Source organism: Aquila chrysaetos, chromosome 23, assembly GCF_900496995.4.
Source record: "Aquila chrysaetos chrysaetos chromosome 23, bAquChr1.4, whole genome shotgun sequence".
Classification (NCBI taxonomy): domain Eukaryota; kingdom Metazoa; phylum Chordata; class Aves; order Accipitriformes; family Accipitridae; genus Aquila; species Aquila chrysaetos.
The window spans coordinates 5,341,752-5,361,479 of NC_044026.1; the positions used below are offsets into that span (position 1 = coordinate 5,341,752).

At 44.5% G+C, this 19,728-nt stretch overlaps 1 long non-coding RNA gene across 14 annotated transcripts in view; it reads left to right on the plus strand.

Moving 5' to 3' along the window:
- Positions 1-19,728, plus strand: part of LOC115334584 — a 39,996-nt gene that overhangs the window by 10,164 nt on the left and 10,104 nt on the right. For 5 of the 14 annotated variants that reach the window (XR_003921179.2, XR_003921180.1, XR_003921167.2 and 2 more), the window contains exons 2-3: positions 6,413-6,494; positions 15,332-15,417. This is a non-coding gene — a long non-coding RNA (uncharacterized LOC115334584). The other 9 variants (XR_003921170.1, XR_003921173.1, XR_003921174.1 and 6 more) reach the window with 7 other exon arrangements.

Genomic DNA, 19,728 nt, shown 5'->3' on the forward strand with positions numbered 1-19,728 from the left:
AACCAAAGCTGCTCCCAGTTTACCCCAGTTGTCTTCCCGTGAACGCTCCGAAGGTAGGGAGGTACGGTGGGATACTGCGCTCCCACCCCCACGTGTGTTCAGGAAGGTGCCTTCCCCCCCCCCAGACCCCCCCCACCCCGCTTTCTTTTCCTTAATTGGCTCCATCTCGATGTGCACTTGTTTTGTTTAGCCTATTTTACCATTGCGGACAAGATAGGCAGAAAAAGGAGCGTTTGACTTGGTATGTCTCTCTGATTTTTTTTTTTTTTCCCCCCCTCTTCCCCCCCTCCCCGAGGTTAATTTGCATTTGAGGTCTAATTCATATTTCAAAATCCTGGCGTTTGAGGACCGGATAGGAACAGGGCATTCATTTCTGTTTCTGAGGAGGAGACTCTCCTGTATCCGCTCTTCTCCATATAATTTCATTGTGTTCACAAGTGACAGGGTTTTGTATCAGTTATTTCACAATTTATTTTTTTAGAGTTGGATCAAATTTAAAGAAAAAAAAAATCTGATTTTTTAAATTGCAAAGGGAGCAAATACCAGGCATTACAACAGGAGCATACATTATTAACGATGTTGCAAACTTAAAGTTTAAGGCACAGGCTATATATTCATATAAACGTATTAATCTGCATTCCTTGGGGTTGGATTTCTAGCTCCTGAACATCTGATTTTGATGACAGTCAGAGAAAGTCGACTATACAAATACTGAGGTATATTTATAGTTCCTTACATCTATTTACAGGTGATTTTACTGCTGTTTGCTACTCTTGCTCCAGCGCTTTGTAATTATTTCACTCCTGAAAGGCATTTCATAGGATTAGATGCTGCTTTACTCATTAAAGATTTTCAGCCTGTCCAGGTATAACTTCCATCCGCATCTCTGGAAATAGTTATGCGGCCATGTGGACTTTATGGAAAGATTATAAAAGATACATGGTCATATAAAAAGATTCTGTTTTATATCCACGGTTCTTTCAGTTCTTTGGATGTGATGAAGAATCTGTCTACGTTTAGGCCTTTATAGGTCCTTTAAGGACTTCCTTCATATATTTTATTCGTATCTATAAAATGGATTTTATTTATATATATAACGATTACATGAATGGCATATGTTGCATAATATGCATATGAGGCATTTCAAGTATTTCTACACGCACACAAATTTATTTTTCACAAATGTGTATGTGTGCGTACGTGCGTGTTTATACACGTGTGTGATGAAATACATGCTGGAAGAGAAAACTACCCAAAATAAAAAATGTTCATAAAGGAAAAGCTGTTAAGGTGGTTCACTGGGAGTTTGCATCTGGTGCCTTGCAAAAGTCACTTAAGTTACAGACTTTACTGTCAATATCTACATACGTCCCCCTCTCAGCATAAAAATATTTGTGTATATATTGGTCCTTCTAGACCTAACTAAACAGGGCTATGAATTATGCCTAAAAAGATGCCACTGAGATAAAAAAACTTATAAAATAGTAATGGAATATGGAATTTTATATAATGCCAACAACTTTAGCATGATTCTTGGCATAAGCAATTTAGTGCAATTTCATTTGTCTGAACCAGAATGGTATTACAAAGTGGATTAATAGAACATTAGTACTGAAAAAAAGAAACACTTCTTCCTTTGAAATATGAAGTGCCACTAACTTGAGATGAAACCTGAAAGTCAGTGAATAATATATGGGAAATATTAATATTTTAAATGTATCATATTTAAAATTGCTGTGAACTTAAACAAGGTTTCATATCAAGAAAAAACAAGTAATTCATTTTAGGTTCCAATTTTATATGCAGCATTTTACAAATGAAGCAATTCACGAAAGAAGTGAAGTCAGGTATGTAAGCACATTTTGTTATTTTGCACATGAAATACGGTCATTATGGAATATGAATTTAATTTGGGAAATGATAAAAAAGAACATTTATTTTATTTTTCTACTGCGCTGCAAGGAAAACATTTTTAAGTAGCTGATTAATGAGATGAAATGAACTGATATGGCCCGTAATACCTGCATGGGCTTTCATACCTCGTGAAACCGCACCACAACGGGACCTTTACAAAAAGTATGAAGTCAAGTAATGCAATCGTATTTTAAATTTAGAATGGGAGTTGATACGATTCAGCTTGATGTTGTAAAAAGTGAGCCCTCTGGCACTTGGCATTACATTATTTAAAAATTACTCCTGCAAGGAAAGTTAGTAGAAAGAGCGTAGCAGGGTTGAATCCCAGCACTAAAGCTCGGGGGCAAATTGCGGTGCCACCGCCTGCCTTGCCCTCGGTTTTAGCGGGGAGAAAACGTAGCCCTTGGTCCTCTCCGTCCTCGGGACAAGGTCTGTTGACTCCAGCGTTTCACTGCCCTGCTCCAAGGACCAGGTGCAGCTCAGCCTGTGGAAACCAAACCTTGTGCTCCTCAAGATGGGCCAAATCCTGCTTGTCCCCTTCGTTGAAGCCACCTGGAGTTTTGTCTCGTTGGAACGAGCAGGATCTGGCCCTCGGTTTACTCTCTGGAGTATCTCCACTGGCCCTTAGTATCAACGGAGAGATGATTTTTGCATTTCTTTGATGCGGATGGAGTTGGGTCTGAGGCCCCCGTTGCCCTTGCGCCTAAGCCATCTAAGGGTTGGATCCTGCCCGCTTCGGCTCCGGGGAACCCGGCCGGCAATAGTTGCAGTCGCTACGTGCGATACGTAGGATCCGTGTGACCGGGCATTTTGAACAAAACCCGTGTCTTTGCACCGATGGAAAGTGCTGGATGCGTACGAGCTTCGCGAAGAGGGCAGCTGCGCGTCCTGGGGGAGGCTGGGGCTGTCGTGGGGACGGTGAGCGCTTCGGAACTGTCTCGTCGAAGGCCGGGAAAAGTCGGCTTCGTCCATAACCTGGTTGCCACCAGGAGCTGGTCGCAGGTCCCACGGAAGAAGGCGGGTTGGTGGTGGTGGTGGGGAGGGGAGGCGCTTGTCACCTGCCACGCAGCAGGTCTCTTTCTGGCCACTTTTGCCCAAAGCCCTGGGACATTTGCTACGCTTCCCCCAATTATCTCCCATTAATTTCAGTAGCTCGTGTCTTCATTGCAAATGCCCAGTGCCCTTCTGAAGCTCACTACAGATATTTTCAATTCAGAAGAACTGTGATGGGGAAAAAACCCCCGCTTTCCCTTTTTAAACCGTTTTACCTTTTTTTTAAAATGTTTAAATATACATTTCCCTGCTGTGAAATAACCTTTCTTTCCACATTTATACCCATATGCACAATGCTAACTCATAGCAAAACCAACATTTTAAAACAGTGTCATGCTTATAGGATAATTATTAATCTTGTCAGAATAAAAAGCATACTAAAAGTACTCCATACAAAGGTTTGTGCCTTAACGTTTTTGAAAGTTTTTTTTTTTAAGTAATCAGAGATGTCATAACAGAGGGAGAAACTATACAATATATAGCACGTAGTAAAAGTATATGACTCCTACAGGACTATTTAGAAATATACAAAGATTATTTTTTCTCCTTTTGGTTAGCAGACTGCTTGATGAAAAGGTATGTTTTTATTTTTATTCCTGTTTGTGTCTTACAGTTCTATGAAGACAATGTGAAACTACAAATCCCAAATTTTAGTAGCTATAAATGATATAAAAATAAAGAAGAAAATGTTCATGATATGTATCTGGAGGGATAAATACACAATAATCATGCAATCTGATAGCAGAAAGAGTAACTATTTGACAATAAAACCAACGCTAAATACAAACAGAATAATATTGTTCTAGTGAGCAATATAGCAAATAAAATGATACAACAAAAAGACACTTTTGAAACTCTCTCTATGTTTAGATCTTTTCCAGTTGAATGTTAATTTTTTATGTTTTGTGACCATTGAGATACGGTTAGTGAACAAGTTAGTCAAAACTTTCATGTCTTGATTTTCGTATCCTGTACCTACAAATCCAAAACCGTAACCTGTAGCAACCCCACTTGACGTTAGGAAGGTGATTTTGCTGCTCGTTGCTTGGGTTTTGCTTGAGATCTGATTTTGCATACTCTGACTCGTGTGCTGAAATTGCTGGGGCGTGTGAGCAGCATTTGTAGGGTCATCTACTTATTTTGTGCGGGAGGGCCAGCTTTTTCGTACTGGGGGTTCATACAGGCACAGGAAAAGGGTACTGCAGGAACCGAACTATTTTTCAAGGGCGTTGGGCATTTACCCCTTCATTTGACTTCAGTCAGAACTGTGAAAACTCAGAATTATTAAAAAAAAACCCCAAAACAAGTGGCCACTTTTCTTTAGAAAGTCAAATGTGGCCATAGGAATCTGACTTCTGGTTTCTCTGGCTGAAAAAAAAAAAGTAAAATGCTATCGCTGGCAATTTGTGTTTTTATCTTTGTATAGGTTTAGCATCAGCCCTATGGATGTAAAGCAAAAACCTACCTTTCCCCATGTGGTAGCTGTTTGCTTTGCCTTTTCCTTCAGAGAGGTAGGAGAAATGGTTAAACCATGACCACCCTGAAAAAAACAGACGTCAATAATAGAAATTATTGCTCGTTACTCAATTCAGAAAATAAGAAGTCTGGAATCTGCATAGGGTGAATTATGATTTTAAGTGCCGACGTTTTGACTTTCTGAAATTAGGATCTCAGCACTGAACTCTTCCAGCTATTTCTTACTACCATTAGGTAAGAATAAGATGCAAATTTTAAAGACTTGTTGGAGGGACAGCTTTCTGCACTGTGACACGCTGAAACCTAAGGAAAATATAGCAAACGTTTTGAGGAACAGCCAATGGCTGGGGAGAGGAGAACATGCCGTAGACGCCTCTGCACCGGTGAACCCCGTAGCAGGTCGCGTGGACCTGGGCTTAGGGGCTCCTCTTCAGACGAGGAGAAGCAGGAGAACCAAACCCCACGACCGGTTATCGGTCAAAGTCCCCTCACTGCAGCACCATCAAATTTCGGGATCAATTTTTGGCCGGATGGCGTCGAGCCGAAAGCGGGAAAGGGGCCCCATCCAAAGCTCTGCGCACCCCCGGCGCCCATACTTGGGGGATAATTTCTTTGTCTGCAAGCGGGGGGTGAAGTCGTGACCCTCTTCCCAGCAAAACCAGGGACAAGGCGGCCCCCCCCGGCCCCCGGCAGGAGCTGGGGTCCCCGGGGTGGGCGCTGTGCCCCTCTTTGTCGTGCCGAACCCATAAGGATGGGGCTCCCCTCCGCATCCCGGCCCCAACTTTGCTCTTCGGTTTCATCTCTACCCGCGCTGCTAGGTTTTTGATTTTATTTTAAATCCTGGCTTCGTCTAGAAATGATTGGGCTGTGCTCAGCACCGGCTGTCTTGATAGGTTCGAAATTCCTGGGAAACCTCAATACTGGCATTTTATAAACACAGTAAGCAAAGCACGCTGGAATATTAATGGGTGAAACACATTTTAAAGGGGCACCATCACTTTGTAATTTCATCTGTTAAAATAGATCAGCTAGGGGCAGTTTGGGGGAGTTGCAGCCAAGCCACAAGTGTTCTTCGCAATTTAAAGCTTCTGCGTTTTAATTATTTCTTTTTTCTGCCCCTGTGAAAGATCCCTGGAGACAATGGGGGCTGGGACACTGAGGAACAGGTTATCCTGACTGTGCAGGGAGCGCCATAAAAACCACAAAATGGACACACAGAATAAAATACAACTCCCCACCCCCTCACCCCTTCCCACTTTCTCTAATTTCTGGCGTTTATAGTAGTTACGTTACATCAGCAGCGCGTAAAAGGCAAAAAAAAGCAGACGGCAATGTGGTCCCTAAACTGACAGAGCCTCTTTAAATTTGCTTGGAGAACCATCTCAGGGAAAAAAAAAAAAAAAAAAGAAAAAAAAAAGACATACTACACTGTTCTGGATTTTATTTGTTTAAATGCAAATTTATGGAGCTGGCCACCCACCAAAAATTGGAGAGTTTGGTACTGCAGTTGCTTTGGTGTATTTTTCAGCATTGTAATGGGCTACAGGGAGACAAAGGAGAATATGAATATATGGCAGTTGATATTTAGATTTGGGTGACATTTTTGCTTGTTGTAACTGTCATTTTTAAAAATCCATTTTCCTTCTATCACGCTATTGAATCGCAGCAGACGTTGATGTAGAAAAGCTGGAATTATTTAATAACCAAAATTAGGAGTGATTTTTGTACTGTATTTCTCATTACCGACCTCTCGACTGATGAGGAATCCTGAGGTCCAGGCTAAACTCGCCCATGGGGTAGAAGGGGCCGTTAAAGAGTGAGATGACAGACGAACCTCTTCCTCGCCCCCTCACCCCCCCCAAAACCGGTTTCTTTATAAAGCACTAGAAAGCAAACCCTTTCACAGAGCATTGAAAAGCAAGCTCAAGCATGACACTACTATCACACCTTTCACGGTATTTTTTTTCAGGAGGCTGCCCCCGATTTTAGTCCAAAGGAGCTGCTTTTGGGAACTGGGTGTCCGGCTCCGGTGTTTGCCTGCTGAGGAAGAGGTATGCCCTTTGTCCCTCACCTGCAGATGGCTTGGATGCTTTTACTTTTCCGAGGCGAGCGCTTCCCAGTGGGCTGCATTCAGAAAGTGCTTTTCATAGCATTAGTGCAGAACCAAGTTACAAAAGAATATTAATCTAATACATTCCAAAATTCAAATATGTGTGATTAATAAGCATTATTATCTATAAATAAGGCTCTAATGATACTTTGGCAGTGTTGTAAACACAAGAATCAGAAGCAATTATTGTCATTATTGTTCTGCAAGCACTTTCCATGAATACCAAATGGATATTACTGTCCAGCTCCTTGGCACATAGAAATCCTGTAAAGAAACAGTTGTCACTCAGTTAAGGTCTGGCCGGCTGCTGTTAACTACATTTGTCTAAAATGCAGCGTACCTAAAGACAAAGCCCGCAAGTTATTGAAAACGAGACGATTGTTGATTTAAAAAATTCTTCTTTGTCTCTTGCAACCCCCCAAATGATGTTAAATAAAGCCTGTGAGAAAGTTTTCGCATCCTCTGAGATGAACTGTTTGTGTGATGGTTGTGATTAAAAATGGAAACGGATGCTCTGCCAAAAAAGCTGCCCTTCTTTGTGCGAAACCCACAAAGGTGAGAACGTCCCAGCTGAAAGGTGGTGTGAAAATAATGACAAAGCCCCCCCCGCCAGCCGTTAGAGGTAACCCACGGCTGGTTTTCAAGGATGCGGGATGAAAGGGGCATTCATCCCCGTCACGTTTACCTCTCCCCAGTTTGTACAGGTCCCGTAGACTCGAGTCACGCCGGTGGCGGGGTCCCACTCGCTGTGACACCTCCACTCGCCTGCCTTTGGCGGTGTCACCTCCCTCACCTCCCTCACCGCTTTAGACGGCGCCAGCCAACAGCAGCATTTTGTGGTGGGTGTCATGTTGTTCTTCAGATGCCAGGGTGTCATCGTGAGCGGGAACAGTGTGGGTCTGACTCTCCGAATCTGCAGAAAGAAAAAGAAAAAAAACCCAACAAACCCCAAACAGTAAGCTTTACTTTCCAAATGTGTTCAATTCTTCTTTCGTCTCCTTGATATTTGGGGCGTGCAGCACCCTATACCATGTGGTTTAACATTTTGTTCTCTATTTGTAGGTCAACATTTCCATGATTAAACTTCATCCTTTATTCAGCCTGTTCTGGCTAGGCTTTGCAGCACATGTGATATAAGCTGTTTTCACAGCTAGTAGGCCAAATCTTACTCTGGATAAGGGAGCCAAACATATGTGACTGAGTCAGACACTTAAATCAGCTCCCTGGTAAATGGGAGATAACTCCAGGTGCAGTGTTGAACACTGAGAACCAAAAAAGTGGGAAGGGTGGCCAGCATTCCTCCGTGCGGGAAAGGAGACATCCTATGCACACAGACAGTGAAATCATAGCCCTGCCCAAATTTCGCTCTCCCACGTTTGCCTGAGGGTACGGAGCCCTCGTCACTGAAGTCACCGGCAAGCTTTTCCCTTGACTTTGGTGGGCTCGCGGTGGGGCAAGCTCAGCTGGAGCTGGGCACGGGACGGTCTTGCGCTGGAGGGGGACGGGGTGGGAGGGAGCGAGGCCCTTCTCGGAGAGCCCACCTCGCGCTTGCGGCGCGCGCGAGGTGCTTGGTGGCGGGGACGTGGAGCACCCCCGCCTACGGCACCGGGTTTCTTTCACTCGCCCTCTCTTCACCGCCCTTACGTGTCTGGCTCATTTACTGACCGAGACTGGTGACTCTTCTTTCACCTGGTGGCAGGTATCCGTTGCTCTAACGCGGGGTTGGACTGGGCGACCTCTCCTCGTAAATCAGGGGGACAATTCCTGGAAGTGCTGGCCGCCCGGGGCGAGCGTTACCCAACGCAGTAATCCTCGGTGCAGAGGATTTGCGTTAAAGGACTCTTTTTCTGGCTGCGCGGCCAGCAGCCCTCCTTCTCCTGTCCTTCTTTGCCATTGCCTGGTAATTCTGGTAAGTAGAGGGAAGCCTACAGGGCTCGTTAGGTGCACACAGAAGAGCCAGGTGAGCAGGCGGGTGTCATATATGATCCAGAGCTGCTACGTCATTGCTGTGTGACGTTCCTACTTTCACCAGGGCTGGACTGGTCCTGGCTGTTGGGCTGCTACACGGCAAATACCGGGGTTGACTAGGGTGAAGAGCAAAGGCGAGCTCCTGCAGCAAGGCCAGGGAGGACACATTTTCCTCAAACGGGCAAGGAAAAACCCATAGCGTTGCAGAGAGAGGACTGTGCTTCATCTATTATTTGGTGCTGAACTGCGGCATCACACAAGGGAGCTGGCAACGAACCGTTTCCCTCAGAAATAAGCCCTTCCAGAGCTGCACTTGGGCTGACTCCCTCAGCTAAAGGAAATACTGGCAATGTAGATAGCAGGACTTTCAGTGACTTTTGCTTTTATCTTTTTTTTACGGCACCCATCCTTTAGCTTTTGTTCATTTGCTTTGATGTTTTCAATAGCTTTTTTCATTTAGAAAGAAAACATCTCCTGCCCCAAAACTAAATCTGCTTGCTAGATCTTCAGTGGATAAGCTCACATAAGGAATGCTGTGGCCGTGTGAGCGCTGCATTACCCGCTGTTTAGAAAGTCCTGTCCTGGTAACACACGCAGTGGCCCGTAGGATGAAGTGGCACTACTCTGGGACTTTGAGGACCTGCCTCATGGTTGGGCAAGTCCCTGGGCATGCATGTGGGCATCTGATTGACTTCCCTGCCATTGCATCGGGAAGAAAAGCCTGCTGGCTACATGAAGAAAGTTGCTGAGGATTTAACAGAGGGCAGGTGCCTTCGGTGCTTGTCATGCGGTTAGGGGATGCTGTCCTAAAGTGAGGCACAGAAGTAGATGATCCGGTCTGCTGCGCCCGGCGTCGTGAACCGGTGCGAGGCAGAGGGAGGATGAATCGCACACTCCTGGAAAGCAACAGGGAGAGTACCACGATTCTGCCCTCGCTGGCGTGAAAGTTAATCAGGAATGTGCTGGAATAAATCCATATGCGCTTCAAAGACACATCGGTGTCAAATTAGTGGAAAGGAGAGGGGAATTCAGGCCAGTAAGATCTGCTGATAGGGTCAAGTGGCCTCCCTGTCCCTGGGTCTGCCTTTTGGAAACACAAACTGCACTTTGGTTTCACTTTTAGAAGTGTGAGCCAAATCGTGATGCTTACAGAAAGCAAGAGGAGCGGAAGAAGATGGGAAAGTCCCGTGATCAGGGTGCGAGAGGATCACACCACGGTACGGTGACGTGAAGTTGAGGAAAAGCAAATTAAGCTTTTTCTCTGCCGTTATTTAGACAAAGGAAGTTAAGTCCCCATTTTCTTGTGCTTGAATAACAGTGTCCCTCTTCCGCGGTATAAAAGATCTCAGGTTCACACAGGAATGAATTAAGACTGTGGTACCAGGAGTAATTTCAAGTTAATGAAGAGACAGTGTATTTTGTATTATCCTTCCTCTTGTTTCTGATTGTCTTTTTTGGGGGTTGATATTACTGTAAGTAAATACATTTGTCTTTTGTTTCATTTTCCCCTTGTGACCTATTTCATTTAATTAGAAGGAAATGTATAATAGGAAATGAGTAGCATCACACTGGGCTCCATCCAAAGCCTGTGAAGTCATCAGGAATCTTTCCCGGGCTTTTCACGAGCACCGGATCCAGCCCAGCAGAAAAGAGGGGCTATTTCCACTTTATCTGGAAGAATGTGTGCTGCCAGCGTAAAAATATTACAGTCCTCGTTTTAAGATCTGGCCCAGATAGCGGGGAAGGATTTTGCTACTGCATATGCCTCTCTGTGCCACATGTTTCACATCTGTGGCAGCACGTTAAAGGATAAAGGTTCCTAAAACCTTAACTCCGAATATACATATAAAAAGAAGATACAAATTAAGGAAAAGATAAAAGATATTGATGGAAGTACAGGAGATGCTCTTTAACATGCATATTATTGACTCAATAGATTGTTACGGCTTCAGAGCTATTAGGGTCTGCTGTGTCAATGTGTACTCAGGGACTGTTTAATATGCAGATGGTTGACATGACAGACCGAAGCCATTACAGTCTATCATGTCAGGGGGGATACATGAATACGCACTTTGCCAACACTGTAAAAAGTCCCTTTAAAATACAGTTGCTCTGCATACTTAGCTGCTTTTTCAAATAGTTTAATAGGTTTGGTTCTTCAGATGCCCAAAGACCGCAGAGTCTGGATTTATCAGCAACAAAATTTATTTCCAAATTAAGCCATTTTCCATGTGGAATGTGCAGTCAGGAGGACAGGGTGTAATCTCAGATACGCGGCTCCTATCAAATCTTGTAAAATTAGCTACTGCACTTGTGCGTGTGTAGAAGAGATCAGAATCTATCTGTCGGCATGTGTCTTTTTGAAGAATATAGTTTTGTCTTTTTGAGGGGTAAGGGAGAATGTCGTCTCTTTTTTCATTCAAATAATCTTCAGTAGCAATTAAATAGCTTATGCTACCTAAGAGATCAGTTATTACAAGATAAGCAGCATGACAGTTTGGAAAAACTGAATAAGTCTTTGATTATTTACTAAGTTTTGATATCTGCTATTTGCCTCAAAATGCTAAAAAGTGAAGTATAAGATACAAACATGAAAGGCTCATTTGATCATCATAAGGAAAGGAATCAGTAGTTTTGCTTTTCTTTTCCTCAACAACTTATTTTTTATTAAAATAGCAAAGCCAAGTGTTATGTTTAATAAGATATATTTTTTTCATTTGAATATCAAATGGAAAAATACAATTAAAATATTTCTGCTTTTACATTAGTTGTAGGCTATATTTCAACAACGCATATATCTAAGAAGCTCGGCATACACATTTGGTATATATTAGATGCTTCTAACAGATGCCCAGACCTCTTCCCCTGATTTTTAATGTTCTTTTTTATGGCAGCGATCCAGGGACATTTTAATTTGCAAGCCTGTGAACTTGGAAATAATACTTGTAGTGGGGCATTACATCTAGTCCATTCCCTCTAAGTTTATTGTCACGTGTCACCTCGCTCTGATTTGAGCTGATTTGCTGGACGGAGGCACACCGTGCAAGTCCGGCACAAAATTCACAGAGCAAACCCACTCTGCCTTGCGAATAATAGTTACTGTGCAACATTAGAAAGGCCTTTCCTCTTATCTGTGGGACAGCTGGGGGGCAAATCTTGCAAAGCAGTGCATTTTCAGGCAAATGTGGTGGTTGCTTTTCTGACGGCTCCTTTTGCTGCCTGGTGCTAGCGGGGAGACCATCGGGATGGTCGGGATGTGGTGGTGATGGGTAGGGCAAGTGCCAGGAGGTAGAAAGTGCGGAGAGGACGTTTCCCGTAGCCGTCTCCTGGGTCTCCGGTGAGATTTCGGCAGTGACACAGGAAAGCCGGGAAAAGCTTGGGGCAATAAAGGGGTCCAGGAAAGCCCAGGAGGTGGCTGATTTTTACAGCTGGTGGAATTCACCCTGCGCTCCGGGAGGGGTCCCTAAGGGGAGTTGCCTCTCCCTGTGCCGAGCGACCTCTGCGACAAGGAAGGACCAAGCAGCAGGAGCCCGAGCCGCAGAAAAAACATATCGTAGCCTCCAACAGCATCGGTGCCGGTGGGAAAGGTACGCTTTGCCACCCCGGGGTGACGTGGGGGGGACACATCTGGTTCTGCAGGGCTCTGCCCTGCTCCTTCCCCGGGGCAGCCCCACGTCCCTCTCTGCGCACCCTCGTGCAGGGAAACGTCAGCTGAAACAGGGACGTGTGAGGGTGTGATGCGGAGCGCTGCGTTACCTGGTGCTAATCAATAAAGCGAAAATGTAGCTTTTTGACAGCGCTTGTAATTTTGACTGTTGCGATGGTGTGCCATTTCTTTGAATGCAGTGCGCTTCTGTGCCCCATTAAAGCATGGCTGGCATCGCTTTCAACTATTCACAAATGCTGAGATGTTGAAAAATGTAACATTTACAAAAGATACATCTGGTGTATATTTACAAGGCTCAGGAATCATTTAAATAGTGCCTGTGCCATCACCATATTAGGAGAAAAGTTAGTCCCAGCCCCATATGTGAAACCAGTAGTCAAACGTGTGCTGGTTGAAATTCCACCGATATGATATAGTATTTTGGGGTATTAAACGTGAACATACCATACTGGGTGTGATACCCAAATGAGCTAAGTATAGACTGGTATAACATGTGTGATGATTGCCTACGTGCACCTGTTTCAAACTATGTGGTCAGAAGAGCTTTATGGGTTTTGAGGGACAAATCCTTAATTTTTTTATTGAAGAAGAATCTTTGGCTTCTCATTGTGAAAGGTCATCATGTTTTTTCCTATTCTTCAATGAGAATTGTAAGACCTACCTAGGAATCGAGGAAAAAGATGTTGAACAGCTTCCTTTATATCACATAACATGTTGAGGACAAAAAAGTGTTTGCCTCCTCCTGGCAGTGCAATACCACTTAAGCTACGTTTGAAAACTATTTTTTAATTAATGCAATGGGTCGTGTTTTCACTACGCTAAGCCAGGAAATTCAAGGTAAACCAGATACTCCCTTTCTCAGTCACACAAACATGAATTAAGCATGTAGCATCAGACTTAATTTCAATTTCTAGGTCTGTAATTGAATCTAGCTCAATGTGAACTTTTTTTCTGCACCATCACATTGATATCTGGATGTTAGTGACATTATTTAAAGCAACAAATCAACCTATAGGACTGTGTTCAGCTATACTTTCTTTATGTCTTTTGACAGTAAATGGAATAAAAAAATGTTACTTTTCTCTAGGGGCAGATTTGTTAAAGGGTTTTCATCTTTTGTCAAGATATTTAATCTTGGAACGTTACAAAAAAAATGCACGGTTTGTACAAGTGCAGATTTCTGCATGCACAGTTTGCCTGATTGCTAATTTGGATGAACACGCTTAGGCTTAACACAGGCAAATGAGAGAGGAAAGATAATTTTTGCCTATATCCTTCTGAGTCAGGTGTGAGTCCCTGGACTCTAAGGGAAGCAGGTATCCACTTTTGGGGCTGAAGGCTGTCACTCTGGATCGCCCCATACATCAGTCTCAGTTCACACGTGCCAATGAGAACAAACCCTAACAATGAGCTGTTGAGTGATGCCAGCAGAAATGAATGTTTCTGAAAGCTTCGGGGGTTTGGAGAAAGCAGCTGAAGCCGACTCCGCGGCACTCACCGCTGCTGACTAAGTGAAGGAGGGTGAGATTTTGGCAAAAGCCTCCCACGTAAAGGACAATTTTGAACACACCTTTGTTTTCCGACGGGCTGAGTAAAACTGATATGGGACTATAGAATTAAGCCAAAATGTTATTTCCTCAGAGGGTTTCACTACAGGACGACCTATCCAAAATTATTAGTGCTCCTAGTGATGATTATTATTAATTCCTGTTGGTAAGCCTGTAGCTTCCCTCACGGTAGCGATCACGTGCTGGGATGTCTACAGCTTAGGACATCGTACGCTTTTGGAAGTGGACGATGGTTTAATTGATAGATTGTAAAGATGGGCTGACCTATTGCCTTTTCGTGTTTTGCTTTGCTTCAATTACCTGGACTCTCGCAGCTCCTTAGCAGCTTTTCTGATCCATCATGTCAGGCTGGCAGCTGTGCCTCTGCACTTTGCCTGCCTGCCCACCGCGAGCCAGATTTTGATCTCAGCCTCATGGCATACCCTCCTCCCTCGCTGCCCTCTCACCGGAGAGCTGATTTTGCCTGCACCTCTATTAAACGGCTTGATTTTAATGGGAACAACTGCTTTCTCCCGCGGGTCCTCTCAATCCGGGGCGCTAGGTGTGCAAGGACAGAGGAGGGCACATTCCCAGATGTCCCTAGGTGTGTGCTACGCATCCGAGATCAGGAATCCGTGGGCTGAGCCCTCCACCCACCCCGGCGAATGGTCCCGCTCAGTACCGTGGCCATTTTCAGTTGGAGATATTTCCCCCACGCTGTGTAACTTCTGCCCTTACTGCGGACTCCCCGCTTCCCTCAAGCTTAATTTCTCTGTGGCACGCAGGCCCGCGAAGGACAGCGTCTCGAATGAATAAACTCCATTTTTACATCGATCCACCTGGAAAATAGTCTGCGGAGGTTTCCACCCCCTCCCCAACACTAGGAAAAAATAATTGGAAAATGGTTGAAATTTGATAAGCAAATTTTCAAGAAGGAACAGATTTTTTTACTGCCAAGCTGTATAATAGGTGTTTTTGAGAGGTCGTTAACTTAACAGGGTAGTCAAAAACAGTGTTACACCCCACACTGCATCCTTCGTTAAGCAATTAAGTTACTGATAGGCTTTTACATTTATTTACCTTGATGGAAAGATATGTTTACTCAACCTGAGTACAAATCAACATGAGGAGGTGGAAGTTCAGAGTAAATTTGACTAATGATGTTGTGTTTTCATCCTTAAAAGAAAGAAAAAAAAGCCTTCTTGCTTTTGATGCTATTTTATCTTCATTGGAAGGGATCCGAAATGATCCCAACTGTCATGTGAGCGCTCAGTTAGGCTCAGATCCTCTTTGATTGCAGCTGAACATCTCTCTCCGTTGGCTCATACCTTCCCTTATATGAACACAGCGTACAGCACTTCAGGTTGTTTATTGAACAGCACTTTAACTCTTCCTCTGTGGATGCTCTCACGATTATATCTTTAAGCAAAATACGGGCTGCGGCCACCTTTGCCCGGGGAGACGTTAATGCGGCCGCACCGCTGATATGAAGGAAGAATTGCCTCTCGGTTTCAGAATAACTTCTAAAACACAAACCTGACTGGTACAAGTCATATCTCTTTGCGTGAACCTTAATTATGTCTCCTTTTCTTTCAGGCTCACTCTGTTCTCCAGTCTTGTTACGTGGATTTCTCTCTCTCCGAGTAATTTCTCAGCATCCCCTTGAATGGCATCTACCACACGTGAGCATCCTCCACCGTCTCTAAGATACTTTTGTTGGTTTTCGGTTTTGAACATTTGTTTTTTTGAGATGACATTGATAGACGTGAGGCCTAAGTCTGGAGATGTTCTGTGGGTAGAGCTCACATTTATTTCAGTATGTCGAACAGTTTTAGGATCTGATCCATATTGAAGACTAGCACGGCGTAATGAGGCCCGGGCATATAAAACAATATGTATTCTAACACAGCTCACTCAAAACAAATATGTTGCCTCCTCTTCAGCTGGTATAAACAAACAATCTCCATTGTGTTCGGCACGGCTCTGCCACGCGGCGGGAGCTTGGCTTCCCAGTTCACGAAACAGCATCTCCATCCTGGCGCACGGGTCCTCCCGCTGCAGTCCCAGGCAACCCTGAGACTTAGGACGCCGGTCCTAAAACCTGTCCTTAGGTCTGGTGTTAAGTCCTAAGTGCTTCGTGGGGAGAACTTTTCTCACCACAGGTATACTTAAAGGGAGTCTCGTTTCTGAGTTCCGTGCTCTTCAGTCAGACAAAACGGACTCTGGGTCGCAGGACGGTTTTGCACCGAGGGAAAGCAGAGGATCGGTGTAACAGTTTATCGCTAGATACCCTCGCGCTGACCCGCAAAATCTTCTCCTCTGATGTCTAAATTTCCTCGCGATAAAAACTGGCAGCCGCGTGAAAAATTCGTGATGACTCGAGGTGGAAACATTAGCAGGGGCTAGTTCAAAACTCACGTGCAAGATTCATTGTCTGTGTGAAGTGCAGCGAGTTTGAACCCAGGTGTTCCTTCTGCGATTGAGCTCAGAGTTTCATGCCGCTCTGCAAAACCATTACCCTCTCCCATAACTTGTGCTGGAAGCGGAGTGAGCTGTTTTGGCGCTGAAATGATTTCATTGTTAGGCTAAGTGTTACACAGATGGCATTCTTAAATGTAAAATTCTTTTTATGATTCTTTCGATTTCATATTTATTTCATTAGATCATTATTTATGTTAAAGAGACACCATTAATATGAAACGTGCTCAGCTTGAAAGAAAATGTTGAGAGGAGTTTCAGGTATCTGATCCTCAATCCTTTAGTTTTTGTGTTTTGCATTTTCCTATTTAAAATGTTTTTTTGTGTCTCTAGGTGCTATGTGACAGATCCACACAAACAACAGAGGGGAAAGAGCCTCACTTAACTGATTAGAGGAGAGAAGCAGTGAAAGGGAATATGCACAAAGCGCTGCCAAGTTCACAGAGCAAAGGGAAAGATAAAAAATAGAATAATTTCACCAACCTTTTTTTTTTTTATTTAGAGTAATGCGAGGTGTTTCTTATACTAGCAGCAGGGAAACAATTTTCAGACAAAAATGTGATTTCTTAATCAAGGGTCTCTAATTCAAAATATATTTATTTAATAAACAGTAATTATGATAGCTGCAACTACTCATTCATATCAATAATTCATTCAGAAGTAAACCATATCAACATATTAGCATTTATTTTTCCATTTAATAGGCTGTGATTTAAAATAAATGTAAATCGTCATAATCATTCAGCTCCATATGCTGGGAAAGGAAAAGTCACCTTAAACCAGATGCATATTGTGAAAAAAAAAAGGGAAAGACAAGTTGTTCTAAAGAAACAGCATATGGGGGCAGATCTTAAGCTGGGGTAAAGATGCTCTGCTTTGTAGACGTCAACATGGCGAGGCTGAGTTACGCCAGACGAGATTCTGGTCAGTAATTTTGAAGAACTGGATGTTTTAGAGGGTTTTCCAGAGATACATATGATTTCTTCCAGTTTGAATCAGGAAAAGGCAATAAATATGATCAAGAAAATTCTAGTTGGAAGATGTTTGTGGGGAAACAATAGGCTGTTTGCAAGTCGTAGGTTGGCTCTGCGCATGTACGTGCTTGCGTGTGTGGAGCTGTATTTATTTTTTCCTCTCGCTAGTTAGTTAGCCAAACCCTCTCCTAACTTGTATCCCTAACCACCCACCTTGTTTTGTCAGCTGACAGCTCCTTTTAAGCTCCCTAACCCCTCAGCACTCCGGCAGCAAGCTCTGTTGAAAATCTTGCTTTCTGTCCCCTGTCCGAGGTCCAGAGAGCGGCGTTTGGAGGCTGTGGAGCACGGTCGCCCTTGTTAGAAAAATCTCTTTTTTTGCCTTGGGCCTAGGGAAAAAAGCGATGAAGGGCTCGAGCCCTGGTCAGCATCTGCTACTGCTGCTGGAGCATCTCAAGCACTTGGTGCAGATCTCTTCTCGCAGCTTTTTCTGTTGCTTTTGCTGTCAGTAGGCGAGGCCAGAGCCCGCGATGGGGAGCGGGCTGTCGCCGCGCTGCCCGTTCCGCTCCCACGTCCGAGCCGGCGCCGATGGCACACCCGTCGGGTCTTGCCGCAGCCATAGGGCCCTCTTGTCCTCCGATGAGCTCAGCAAAGCCCTTTTCCTCCCTCAGACAGAGCGCCCTGTGTTCTGGCTGGGAAAACAAACCCGCGCACCCCTTCTTCCCCTGAACTCTGGCAGCGATGCTTTCAGGGGACGTCTCGAGGCGGTGGCTGCAGCCGCAGCGCTGTGGGCACGGTGCGGGTTAACCCCGCAAAAAAGGTGTTTTCACAGCCTTGCAGGTGAGTTTTGCCACCCGTGGAGTTATCCTGTTACTCTTCCAGGTGCTGTCCCACCACGTGTAGCTTGCAGTGCGCGGGGATGTACGGCCACAGGGCAGGCGAGTTAAGGTGGTACCTGACTTTTGGTTTTTTCCAGTCTGTGCCATGCTTTGTGCTGTTAACATTCCTCCAATAGTTTTTAAGGAGAAACGTGAGTCGTGTTGTTTAATTTTTCCCGTCCTAATAGAGAGGAGCCATGCTTTTTCCACAAGTTATTGCATTATTCCTCTCTCCGGTGTGGCTCTGATTTAGTGCTGGATGAAGCTCAAAAGGAGGATTAGTGTAGATATACTCCCATATGCTTGGATGCATTTCTGAACTGTGTCTGTACCATCCTCACTGCTTTTGATGGAAAAAGCTGGGCTATAAACCTGATGAGAACAGGCTTCCATGCAAGATGTTTAGTATTTCCTGCTTCCATTTGGGCCAGGAATACGGCACATCCACCCCCTTTTGGCCCTGCAGCTCTCGGTCACGGGCTTGCCTGAAATTCAGAAAATCACAGCGGCAGAAAATGAACGGGGGAATAAAAGGAAGTTGATTTCTCTCCACTTTAATAAAGGCTAGATTAGGGTTTAGTTCCGGCTTTGGCAGAAACTTAGCTGGGGGATGGGCACAGGTAGAATGGTTTTATTTTAACGGAATTGGTTCATCCACTATTTAGATGGTCGCACTGGAGCGCGAGTCCATTTTTACGGTCCTGAGTAAAAGAACCTGTGCTGCTTTTTAAGAGCTGCACCTTCTGGGAAAATTAGGGCTGGTTGTAAAACCCTGACTGTATTGCATTCAAGCAAAACAGGAGCCCAAGAAGAGAAAGAAGAACAGAAAGAGCAAAAGGGGGAGAGAGGGGGCCTTTCCCAAAGGTATGCTGCTACAGTGAGTTGTGCTACTCCTTGGTGTCACACATGGGGGCTTCGCTATGCCTAATACCTGGTCATTTTTCTAGCTGGTAATCAAATCGTTAAATAGTCAAACCCCAAGCCACATTGAAGTTGATCCTAAAGCTGCTGTTCTACTGTCATTTGGGGGCTTTCTCCTTTAGTCGTTATTTTTTAAAAGAATTTCCCAATAGTACTGTAATCAGCTGATCATTTTTGCCCATTCTCCTTTCTCCATTACAAGGGTTGCCGAGTTTATGAATGAAAGGCTATGCTTTCTCAACCAAATCCTCCGCTCCTCGCTCTGTTAGTAAACTCAAGTTAACTTACAAGATTTGACTGAAACCTCAGGCTCTGCCAGCTGGATGCTCGACGAGTCCAAGCTGGCTAGGTAAAGAAACACCTTTTTCACATGCCCCGGCCCGGCTCCCGCGTTGCCCCACAAGTTTCTTGAAGTACAAAGGCTGACATTGTCTGCAAGGAGCAACTCGGATTACGGCCCCTTCCAGCTGCGTTGCCCCTGACCCTGATCCTGCCCCAGGCTGCCTGCGCTCTGCCCTCCCCGCACGCACGGAGCCTTCGGCTGCAACCCGCTGCCTGCCAGTGCCGAGTCTGGTCTTGAGGGTGGCCTTGGATGCATTTTAAAAGGCAGCGCAGACGCTCTGCGGGGATAACATGGAATGATTATTTTAGGGCAGATTTTCCCCTAAAAAAAAAATAATAGTTCTACATGCGCGCAGTTTGATCTTCGCACAAAGGATTTATATAAGAGCTCACTTCTCTCTGT